Source organism: Xiphophorus maculatus, chromosome 10, assembly GCF_002775205.1.
Source record: "Xiphophorus maculatus strain JP 163 A chromosome 10, X_maculatus-5.0-male, whole genome shotgun sequence".
NCBI classification, from domain to species: Eukaryota; Metazoa; Chordata; class Actinopteri; order Cyprinodontiformes; family Poeciliidae; genus Xiphophorus; species Xiphophorus maculatus.
Genome location: NC_036452.1, coordinates 7,871,395 through 7,883,124, shown reverse-complemented (window position 1 = coordinate 7,883,124; position 11,730 = coordinate 7,871,395).

The following is an 11,730-nucleotide window of genomic DNA, read 5'->3' as shown; positions in this document are numbered from 1 at the left end:
CCAAATTGCTAGGAGTTAAAGAATATTTTCATATTTGTCAGATAGGACTTATAAGATCAAAGTGCTTTAAAAAGTTCCAAAGGAAAGTCACAATTTATGTATAAGTGCCACAAAAAACAGCAGCTTTTTCACTGGTTTCCCTTGGTGGTCTATCTAGTAAACTGTTAGCATGTTTTCCAGTCCCGCAGTACGGTGTTGTATACTTGGGGTTTGTTCTGTCATAGAGTTGCTTTCTGTATTTTTGTTTCTAAATCACTGATTTGGTTAAACCAGGGGTAGCTAAAATGGAGGGTTGGAGGCTGATTTTATTTAAAGTTTGCACGTAAACCCGGAGTTTCGACTCATTTTTTGTGAGCCACAGATGTGCTCTGACGCTTGTAGTGGGAGTTTACAGTTTGGTTTGAAAGGAGCCAGAACACAAACATATGAATTATCTCCTTTATGGGATGGTTATGCTCTCACAGGTTCCTCCAAGTCCACTGTCTTTAAAGTCACCAACTTGGCAGAGCTGTCATGTAAGACCGTTTTGTAAATGGGGAATTTGTGAGAATCACCAGTGAGGAACATACGTAACAATTGCAGGATCGGACGGTGGTGTTTTTTGTTTTAGGATATCAGTTTGTGCCAGTCTCACAAGTGTCTTCACTTTACCAACCCAGTCTGAAATCCGAATTCTTAAAGAAATGCTTCCCTAATAGTTAACCTACTGACAGTCTTCTTTTTCTGTCATCTCTGTCAGAACTTTATCTACAACCACACTGATGTTCACCTGTCGTTATGCATTAATAAAAGGTCCTGGACTCACCACCTGTTCTGCACATTCTAGAGCCTCACAGAAAGGTTATGTGGCCCTGGGCTATGATGGGGTTTATACTGAGGCTGAAGTGCTCTGTGCTTTTCATGTGGTATGTGTCTCTCTGTCCTACCTTAATACTACAGCAAATGAAAATAGTTAGGTCTAGAATTTGATTTGACTGAGTCATTCTAACTGTCTTACTCCATTTCAGATCATTTTACTGTAACTCTGGCTGTATGTTTGATGATCAGCTGGAAGCTGAATGTTTGCTCTAGTTTTAGATCCTTTGTACCCTCTAACAGGTTTTCCTCCAGAAGTGTCTTGTATTTAAAACCATCCATTTCAGTAACTCTTTCAAGCTTCCTGCAGAAGAAAAGCATCCCCACAGCATGTTGCTGTCACTACCATGTTTTTTTTTCTTTACAGGTGATGTGTTCAGGTTAATGTAGCGTTTTCTCCATATTTACCAAATTCAATTTTCATCTAATCTTAGTAGATATCTTTCTTCCACCTGTTAAGTGTCCCTCACATGATTTATGGCAAACTGCAAATCTCACTTTGTGTGATTCTCTCTATCAACCTCAAAGGCCAGATTTTGGAGAGCATGACTAATAGATGTCCTGTTGACAGATTTTTTCACCTGTGCTGTGGATTGCTGCAGCTCCTCCAGAGGTACCTTTGGTATCTTGACAGGTTCTGCGTTTAATGATGTCTCTGCCTAACCATTACCAATATTATAGCACACAGACTGTGTGGACTGTTTTTTACTAATCGGGGCACTTTTGAAGGCAGTAGGTCTGGATTTTATTAAGGGGTATTAGAATTAATAAGGCTGAATATAAAGTTGTGTCAAACAAATTCTTATTTTTACAAAACATAAAAATTGTTTTTCTTCCTCTTCACAATTATGCAAGATGCTGTACTGATCCATCACACAAAATACCCAAATGCTATGAATCTTTTCTCAAGGCGTATGAAAAGGTTCACACAACCATTGTTTAAATTGTTTTGTTTCCTCGTAAAACTGCTAAAATTCTATTCAAAAGAACGTTCACACATCCCCAATCTGTTAAAAGAGAATTACTTCTGCTGTCAAGATGTTCCTCTCCTGTCTCTCAGAAATGATGCATACTAACCACATCCTACCACAAATACTTATCAACCTGTCATCAACCGTGCAAAGAAAAACAACCGTTGCCATAGTATCTGTAAAAGGTTAGGTTGAATTAGGTTCTTAATTTAGTGAATTTTAAGCCACTCATTAAGATACAATATTCAATTTTTTTTTACTACACAGAAGTTATTGAATTTTCTCGTTCTATATTTCCATAGTTTTTTTTAATCCTGTTCTGATTATGTGACAAAGAATGTGTGCTTAAACCAAGTAAAACTATTGTTTCTCATTTCCTTTTGAAAACCTCAGAAATAAGTTGTGATTGTTATGCTATTAATATATTGATATACTGATCTTGTTTGTTGTTTGCTCTGCATATTTATCTTCAGATGTGTGGGTGTTTTTGTGGTGGTCTCAATGATACATTCACCTACTCTGTATAGCTAGTTTTCAGGTTTGGCTTAACATGGGGGGAGCTCTAAAGTGAGTGAGCTCATTTTGCTTCCTGTGCTTCCTGTTATCTTATGTCTTGCACGCGTTGTTTCTATTGAAATTTAAGTGGCAATATTTTACCGGTGTGGAGTGTCAGTCTGCTGTATTAAAATGCAGATACAGAAATGGCTCACAGAGACCCTCTAAGAGGTTTAAAGCTCAATTTGTACCCCAAAGTGACACCCTTGAATACACTTTGCTTGTAAAAAAAAACACACTGATTTTGTGATCTGGTCAAGCGAAAATGTTGAAAAGCACATCAACATCAGTGGTTACCAAACTTTCCAGCTTCTGCCCCACAAAATAAAAATGTAAGAAGTGTGAAATCCCAACTCTTTATTCAGCAGTCAAGCATTTTTTTTCTGATAACAGTTAAAAAGTTGTACACTTGCAAAATAAACAGCATTTTTTTTTGTTACACTATTTATAGGATGTATGGACTTCTTATCATTTTTGGAATATGGGCTATTTTCTAAAGACAATGTCAAGACCCCATACTTACTTATTTGTGACCCAAGTACTACTGATCTACACAATGCCTTGCAAGTATTTAGACCCTTTGAACTTTTCTACATTTTGTCACTGAAATTAGTTATGCCCCTCTGAAACACCGATTATGCAGAGTGTTTTGCACAACTCCACCTTGTTTCCAGAATTAAACCCTATTTCTCTGTGTCAGATGCAGAAATGATTAGTGTCGCCACAAGCCAGCTTGAATTACTTGCAGAAAAGACAGAGGAGGTTCTTAGGATGCCGACAATGAAGCCAGGTTTTGTTGGGTTCTTTCTTCAGGCTGGACCTCAATCTTTTGATAAGAATCTTGCAATGAAAGAAGGTAAATGTTAGCCCAACTGAAAGATTGGCCTCTTTTCCCAACATTTTCTTTCTCAACAGGGAATTTCACCCACACTTTATCTGAGTCCACAAACTGCAGAAGACCAAAGCCCTGTGTGCTGAAAATAGAGCAGCTTTGTGTTCGAGAAATGGCACGGCCAAAGGTATAAAAATGTTTCAGTATAACTGCTGGAATCAGAAGGAGTGAATACTGTGAAGAATGAGAACTTGACTCTCCTGGCAGTTTCACTTTAGTGGCAGTAGAGATAAACACAACAAAATACAAAGAGAAAATTAAAAAAAGAAGTGTTTTATTTTGCATACCTATTTTTAGTTTGTCAGGATGGATTTTTTTAGATGGTGTTGAGTTTAAAATACTGTGTGTTTGTTTATTATGAAGGTAAGGTTTAGACTCAGGTCCCTTATAATAAGGTCTTCCATCTTTGACTACAATCAGGTAGTTTTGTTTTTAGTCAGATATTTATTGACACATTTATATGATTAAGATAGACAGTTAGCTACTGAGATCTGAGGCAGAGTCCATGATTCAAGTGAACCTTTGTCACCTGAAGCATGGTGACAACGATTCCCTAGATGTTTGAATCCTGGATTGCAGCTGTGAGGAAAGAGCAGAAGGCAGGCTGAGGAAGAGGGAGATGGCACAAAGGAGCAATGAGGAATAAACACTAACAAGGGAGCTGGAAAAAACATACATCGAACTGTAGCAAAGAACAGCTAAACACAAAGAATGAACATCAGATCTAACCTAAACAGTAAACAACTACTAAGAAAAGATTAATCAATAGAACAGAAGATAAAGCTGATCACAGATGAGGAAAGTAAAAGTGCAAATGCAGACGAACTAAAACAACCCAAAACCCCCAGGATATGACAACGCAAGGTGGCAAGATAGACTTGGATGCTCAAGTTGAGTGGCTAATGGCTAAAAGGTATGGTCACTTCATATTTATACTGTTCCATTGAAACAGGAAGCCATCGGTGACTGATAAGTAGACAGTTTTATCAATGCAAAAAACAAATCTACATTTGTTTTTGTCAGCTATATCCATTGCATGCAAACTGATCAGAGATATAAATAAAACATTGCTACCAACTGATCCAGCATGCAACCCATGAAACAATAATAATATAACAGAAATGTTACGTGTGTAAAAGAATCAGTTTCACAATAAAAAAAATATTTTTGATGTTTTTTTGGTGGAATTGGCTGTATAGTGATATAGAATGTGGAGATTTGTCCAGAATGACTACTATCAACAAGCATTAGTCACTCTGGTTTGTCCTACAAACATTTTTCATCATCTTTACTGATTTCACTGATCTCTGGCAGTTCCACTGCAGAATCACATGGTTATTGCTCACATGTCATAAAGGAAAACGCCTGTCATTAAAGTGTTAAGACTGGAGATTAATCTATAATTGGTAATCTTATGGGAAATAAGGAAGTTCTGTGCTGATGCGTGATGTTTCTCATTAGCCACTCCTTATCCTCCTGCTCCTTCAGCGGCCTAGACTGTAATGCATGTTTTACTGTGACAAGTGTTGGCAGAGGAAAGACTCTTACACTGTGTTTGGAGCAAAGCTAGTAGAGTGGGACAAATGGAGAGACCCATTCAGTAGCCCTAAATTTATTTCTGAAGGGCTTTTCACTCTTGCTCAGTGAAAAGGACACAAAAGGAGGTATTCATGAAAGAAAAGACTGAAGTTTTGTGGGGGGTGAAGGGGATTCCCCGAGAACTTTGCTTCAAAATGCAAAAAGGCTCTACTGTGTTTGTTGCTCAGTATCTAAATCTGTATCTGAATCTAAATTATGAAGAATATATTTAGGTTGTGTTAGTTCTTACTGAGTTTAAATGCAGTGAACTGTAATATATGCCTCCATATTAAATCCTGTCTTGCAGGATTGAGTTCATCCCCTAGGAAATTTTCCAAAAGATGTGGAAACAAAAGGAGCTAAAAGAATACAAAAAGCCATCTTGTTGTCTTTGGACACCCTACTGACTTAACCCCAGCAATTTGCTTTGCCACCCCCCTACCTACGCCCCCAAACCACCCCCATCAGCAAGCCCATTTTCTGACCAGCTTTATCAAAATGTCTCACTAGTATCACAAAAATGGAAAAGACATTTTTTTAAGCTTGATTGTCGGTCTAAATTTAGAGTCAAATCTTTCAGCATATGTTTTCTAAGCATATGTTCTCTCAGCATGTTCTTTCTCTTAGGAGAAGACTTGGCGGCTTTCTGTATACACGCTGAGGTCAAGAAATGATAAGACTGTACTGGGGAATGCTTGTGAAAACAGTTTTAAAAATTACGTTAACAAGTCAAATACTTTATCATATTTGGACAGTAAGCCCCCAAAGTTTATATACATTGAGGAACACCTTGAAGGGCATACAGTACCTCAAGGGAAAAAAAGTATTTTTATGTCAGACTTTGTGTGGAGATTTGTCCAGCGAGGAATGGAAAATCAGAGAAAATGTAGTCTGAGTGCAGTAGCATGACCTCTTAACAGAAATATACACTACCCAGGAATTTGAAAACAGTCTGTTGCACACCCTGACATTATAGTATCTGCTTTGATTCTGAGTGGTGTTGTCACTCTAATGTGCATGAACCTCAGTACTTATATTTCTCCTTTGATACTTTGTACTTTGATATTACACAACCTTGCAACGGTCGAAAACAAACAGGGAAATGAAATTCACCAATTAAACATTGCTGGCAAAAAAGTAGTCCTTCTGAACCTTAGATGTCCACCTGTCGCTGGTTTTCTCAGCAAAAACATTTTGTGTAGACCTCAAAAAGCCACTTACAGCAAATGTCCCACATTGTTTTAGATGGGACCGAAAATATTACAATCGGTTGGTAGTTGCATTCAGACGTCTTCATTCATTTAGCTCAGATACAGAGAAAAAAATATCTTGTCTGCTTTCAATTTTTGTGGTTAAAACTTTGCACTTTTACTCATCTCATAAAGTTTTCCATGAACATCAGCACATCCTTTTTAATAAAAAATGGACACAGACTTTCATACTGTCACCCAACTGTGCAGCTACTGATTCCACTGGACGTGGCTTTCATCACTGTGGCTTGAAATGGGTTGTGCCTTCAGCACTCAGCCTGGATTTGTTCCTTCTCTTGAAGATAAAATTCCAATAGTTTCCTAATAGTTTCCTAATTTTAGGACAAAAAGTTGGTTTACTTTCATGACTGTCACATACTTTTTCCTGCAATGAAAGTCTGGTGGAAACTAAGAGTACTCGTTCCATATTTTTCTGTGTTACCACCACACATCCATTTGACACATTCTTCTTTTTTCCATTCAGAAAACAATCCAAATTCCAGTCACACTCTGCTGTTTCATATGCAATGTCATCATTCATACATTGTATAAATAACTGGTTTTGGAGAGGCGTGCATGGCTCCTTTTTAAGTCAAAGGTCATTTTAATTATGCTACAAAAATATAAATTTTCTTTCTAATTCTAAAATATGGTGAAATTTAGCCCTTTGAAAGGATTTACTGTACAGAGGTCATCATCAAATAAAGCCTTGTCACATAAAGCCTTATTCCAGTGCAAATACAGAGTAGTGAAATATAACCACAAACTGAATTTTACTGAGTTTACTTAGATTCACATTTTTACCCAAGATGTGGCATTTCCAAAATATGTTTAATGAGAATATTTTTGACCAGCACATCAAAAAGAGAACATTCTCTTAGCTTATTTTTGCATTTCTTGCTACCACAGTTGGTTGTAATTATCGTCATTTTGTGTCATTTTTACATTTTAGTGGCTGTAAAGGTCAGACAGTTCGAGCCTCTGCCCACACCTTCCTATGTTTTGTTGAGTTTAAATGCCAAGAAAATAGACATCCATTTCCATTTTGTCCTAAGTCACTAAACTGTGGTTAACCACAATGAAGTCCACCAAAAAGAGAACAGCTTCAGATGATGCCATGTGACACATTACTTTGCCATTTTAAATTGTTATTTAACAGATGAGAAATATATATATTTTTTTAAAAAAAACTCCCAGTAACTTAATTTCAAAGTTGCTTAATTGTGATTTTGAAAGTTTTCTGTCACCCAAAATAATGAAACAACAGCAAACTTCTCTCTGGACGATGAGAAAGCATGTAGATAGAGATGAAAAATATGGAGTGAAAATGTGTTGAAATGTTTCTGCTTTTAGCTTTTGCTCATGTAATGCCTTGCAAAGGTATTCATATCCCTTAATTTGTTTCCCTAATTTTTAAAATATAAATAGAAAAGTATAGTATACATTTGCCCCCTACTATCTCCTGGATTAAATACAATGTAGCCAGTTGCCTTCAGAAGTCGCCTTTATAGTGAAATCCAATGGTGTGTAATTTAAACTGAGCTGTTTAAATTATACACCATTGTAACCATTGAAGGTCTCAAAGTTTTCTTGGGGAACATTAGTGAATGAACAAATATCATCATGTTGACCGAAAAAACACAACATGCTGGTCAGGGGGAAATTTGTTGAAAGTTTTTAATCTCAGCACAGCGTTGGGTTATAAATCAATACCCATCACCTGAATAGGGGAAGAAAATTATAGAACTTAAAAACCTGTCAAAACACAACTGTTCCCAGGCAGGGAAGGCATTTATCAAAGAAGCAGCCAAGACACCAATGGTGACTCTGAGAGTTACACAGACCCACAGGTTAGGGGTTAGTGTCTTTTACATGTTGGTGGATGCACCATTGTGAGAAAATGCATGAACAAGGAAGCTGGTCAGAGACTGTAGGAAGATAGATGGAGTTAAATACAGATCAATATTGGATTCTGTATTAAAATAGCAAGAGGAGGTTCATATTCATGACAGCAATACAAAACATGAACTCAGAGCAAGAATGGGATAGATAAAATAACGTAATGCACAGATCTAGATCTGTATCAAGAGCTGACAAAAGCTGTTGACAGTTGCTTGCCATCCAATTGAAGTGAGCTTGAACTATTTTGCAAATGAGAATAGGTCAAAGTTTCAGACTCCAGACGTGCAAAGCTTGTAAAGATGTCTCCCAAAGCTGTCATTAGAGCAAAAGCTATTGACGCAAAGAGAATGAACAAAAAGGCAAGTGCACGTCTTAGATTTTTATGTGTTAAATTTTTAGTTTTTTCTTTTTATGATATATCAAAAAAGATTCCAATAAACTTTATGAAAGTTTGTGGTTGTAGCAATGCAATACGTGCAAATGTTTAAGGGACGTGAATACGACTTCATGGGAGTTCTTTCTGAGCCAGTGTTCAAAGGACTGCTGAAGTGTGACATGGTGATGATTTATTTTAAAAAGGCAAAAACTTAATTAGGCTTGGCACAATCATGGGATTAAACAGAACAAAACAAAACAGATAATCAAGCCAGGAACTTAAATAGCTGAAGAAACAGGCAAGTAGTATAACTTATATATGAGATGGAATAACACTTGTGGATTCATTGGGTTTAATTGGAGAGACATAGGAGCTGAACTGAGACAAAATAGGAATCTAAAGGTCAAATCGGCCTGAGAGTATTCTAAGAAAATTAATGCAATTTTGGGAAAAGAAATTAAACATAAGGAAACATAGCAAAACCTCCCAGACAACAGTGAAAAAAACAAATAGAATAAAAACATAAACAAGACACTAACTTTAAAAGAACATGACAGGAGTAATGCCAGGGGGGAAAATAAAAACAAGCAAGGCTCGAGAATAAACTATGAAATTAGACATTAACAAACTTGATGAGCAAGGAATAAAGGGAACATGTAATAAGACTGACTGAAATAGAACAGAAAGAGAATAACATAACCTAAGGAATGACCTAGAGAAACTATTCAGAAGGAACACAAAAATAAGCTGTGAAAACATGAACTCTGAAACCTAAATAACCCATCATAAGCACCATAAGCCAAACACTCAAGAATCATGACAATCACTGTATAGAAGAAAATTGAGAAGTTCATATTTGCTTTTAAAACTTTTTACGTCTAGTATGTCAGCTGTTCATAGTTTCCTAAAACACAGGTTGTGTTTATTTGTCTTGGAGACAGCATGACAGCAAAAAAGAATTGCGTCATTCACATAACTAAATCAAATAATTGTCAAAACATAGGCAACTGTCTGAACAGAGGTTATGTTTGGCTGAAAAACTCCCATCGAAGAGTTACGTAAAACAAAACACTACTTTTAGGTGACAGAACTGTTCGATTTTTCTCTGTTTATCTCAATTTATTGCTGTGAGTCTGGAGTGTAAATTTCTCTTTCTGCGTCTAGCGCAGTCACTCATTATCGCATGCAACAACTTGAGCTTTATGAATTGCATTCCTCAGTATGTGATCATTTGCCGTGTATTTAGATTTATCTCCTCTCTTCAGCCATCATTATCTCCAGCAGCGACATAAGTTTTATGTGCATCTCTGAGACGTGTTGGAATCACCTCAGTTTTCTCTGTCTATCACAGATTGGACTGTTTTGCATATTTCAAACTGCTCACGGTTGATGTGGCAGAGAGCCGTATAAAAAGGCAGGAGGGTGTGGTTTACCTAAATGCCCTCATTTGATGGCTGAGGAGGGGGGCTGAGAAGGCTTTAATTCAGCGGAAAGTGGTTATTCTATATTTGCTCCAACCAAGCAGCGACTCCACCCTCAACACATCCCACATTAAGTCACAGCAGTGGAGTTTATGAATGCTGAGCCTCTTCTCGCAACAAATTCTTTCCTGATTCTGAAGACCTGGGATCATGCTTTTTTTCCTCAAAAATAGCACAACCACTGAGACCAGACAGTGATTTGTAATTCTGAGTGAAACTGCTGTTAAGCTGTAAAGCTCAGCAGTGAATGAATGGATAGATGTTAAATCAAATAAATCATTTTGGTGTAACAGGAGAAAAAAAACTTGATTGGAGTTAGAGAAAGACTGCATAAATGCTGCAGTTGTGTATGCGGGTGGGGTCAGGTGGACTAAAATGGCTTAGACCACACTATATGTAAGGATGGGGTAATTACTGGGTTGGGAGATTTAAATAGCTGGGCCCACAGTGGTAAACACACTGGCAGTGAGGGCATCTGTCGCTACAGTTATTCAACTAGCTTGGTGCTGAAAGCTCAAACATTAGCTTTAGTAAAGGATTAAAAGGGAGAATGATTTAAATCCATCGTTTTAACTGAGGTATACGTACTGATTTGATTGTAACTTGACTCTTGTTGTAGTTTGTTCTTAAATCTTTTGATTAAAATCATACTCAACTGACTCCTGTTAGTGGTGAATGAGACTCAAAACGTGTACTGGAGGAGCCGACACATGGTGAGGAGTTCCTCTGACTTTGGGAAACCTCCACAAGGGAACATTTAATGCTTTATATTAAAAGTCTAAACTTGTAAAAATGTGTACAGATGATGACAGCACTTAGTGGTTTCTCTGTAGCTAATGCCAACATAAACAGACTAAAAACAGAAAATTATTGGTGTGATTTGTACAGTAAAAGAACAGAACACATCCACACCCAGACTGGCAACAAATTTTAAACATGGAACAAAAAGTAAAAAAAAAAAAGGGGGGCGGAGTTTTCACAGTTCACAGCTTTCTTCACAGCTCATTTATTGTAATAATTTGGTGCAATAAACAAGCCTTTCACTGGCTTCTTTGTTTTACTTTTGCTATTTTGGTTATAATTTTACCTTTGTCACCCACCATCACAGCACAGACATTTTTAGTACCAAACCTTGTAATAATTTGTTTGGATAAAAAATTATCCAAACAATTTGTGTTTGGATAATTTGTTTGACCAGATGATGGTCATCATAAAATTAATTATTTCTGCATTTCAATAAAAAAAGTAAAACTAATATTTATGAATTCATTACTCACAGATCAATTTATTCCAAGTATTTATTTCTGCTATCTTTGATGATTGTAGCTTATGTCAGAATCAGAATGCCTTTATTGTGTTCTTACAGGAGCACAACAAAATTTCATTTCAGTAAAAACCCATCCAAAGAAAGACAAGAAACAAACAAAAAACAAGAAACCTTGATGACAACCCAAAGTTCAGATTCTCAGAAATGTATCAAATTATAAAAATAATACAGAAATGTTGTGACCAATTCAATCATAGGGAAAAGTCCTGACTTGAGAGCTGATGCAGAAGATCAATGACATCCTCCAAATGGAGACCATTGCTAAAGAGCCTGCAATTCAGGTTGAGTGAAAGGAAAAAAGTGTGGTAGAAAAAGGTGCACAAGCAACAGGGTTAACTGCACCCTCAAAAAATAGTGAAGCAAAGTTCTTTGAAGAATTTAAGGGAATTTCATGAGGTGTAAATTGCAGCTGAAGTCAGAGCTTCAAGAACAACCACAGACAGCTGCATTCAGAATAACTCTGACCTTGTTTTAACCCATTCCTGATGTCCACTATAAAAGCACGCCTGGCTTTCTCCACACTGATGGAGTAATTTGTGCAAA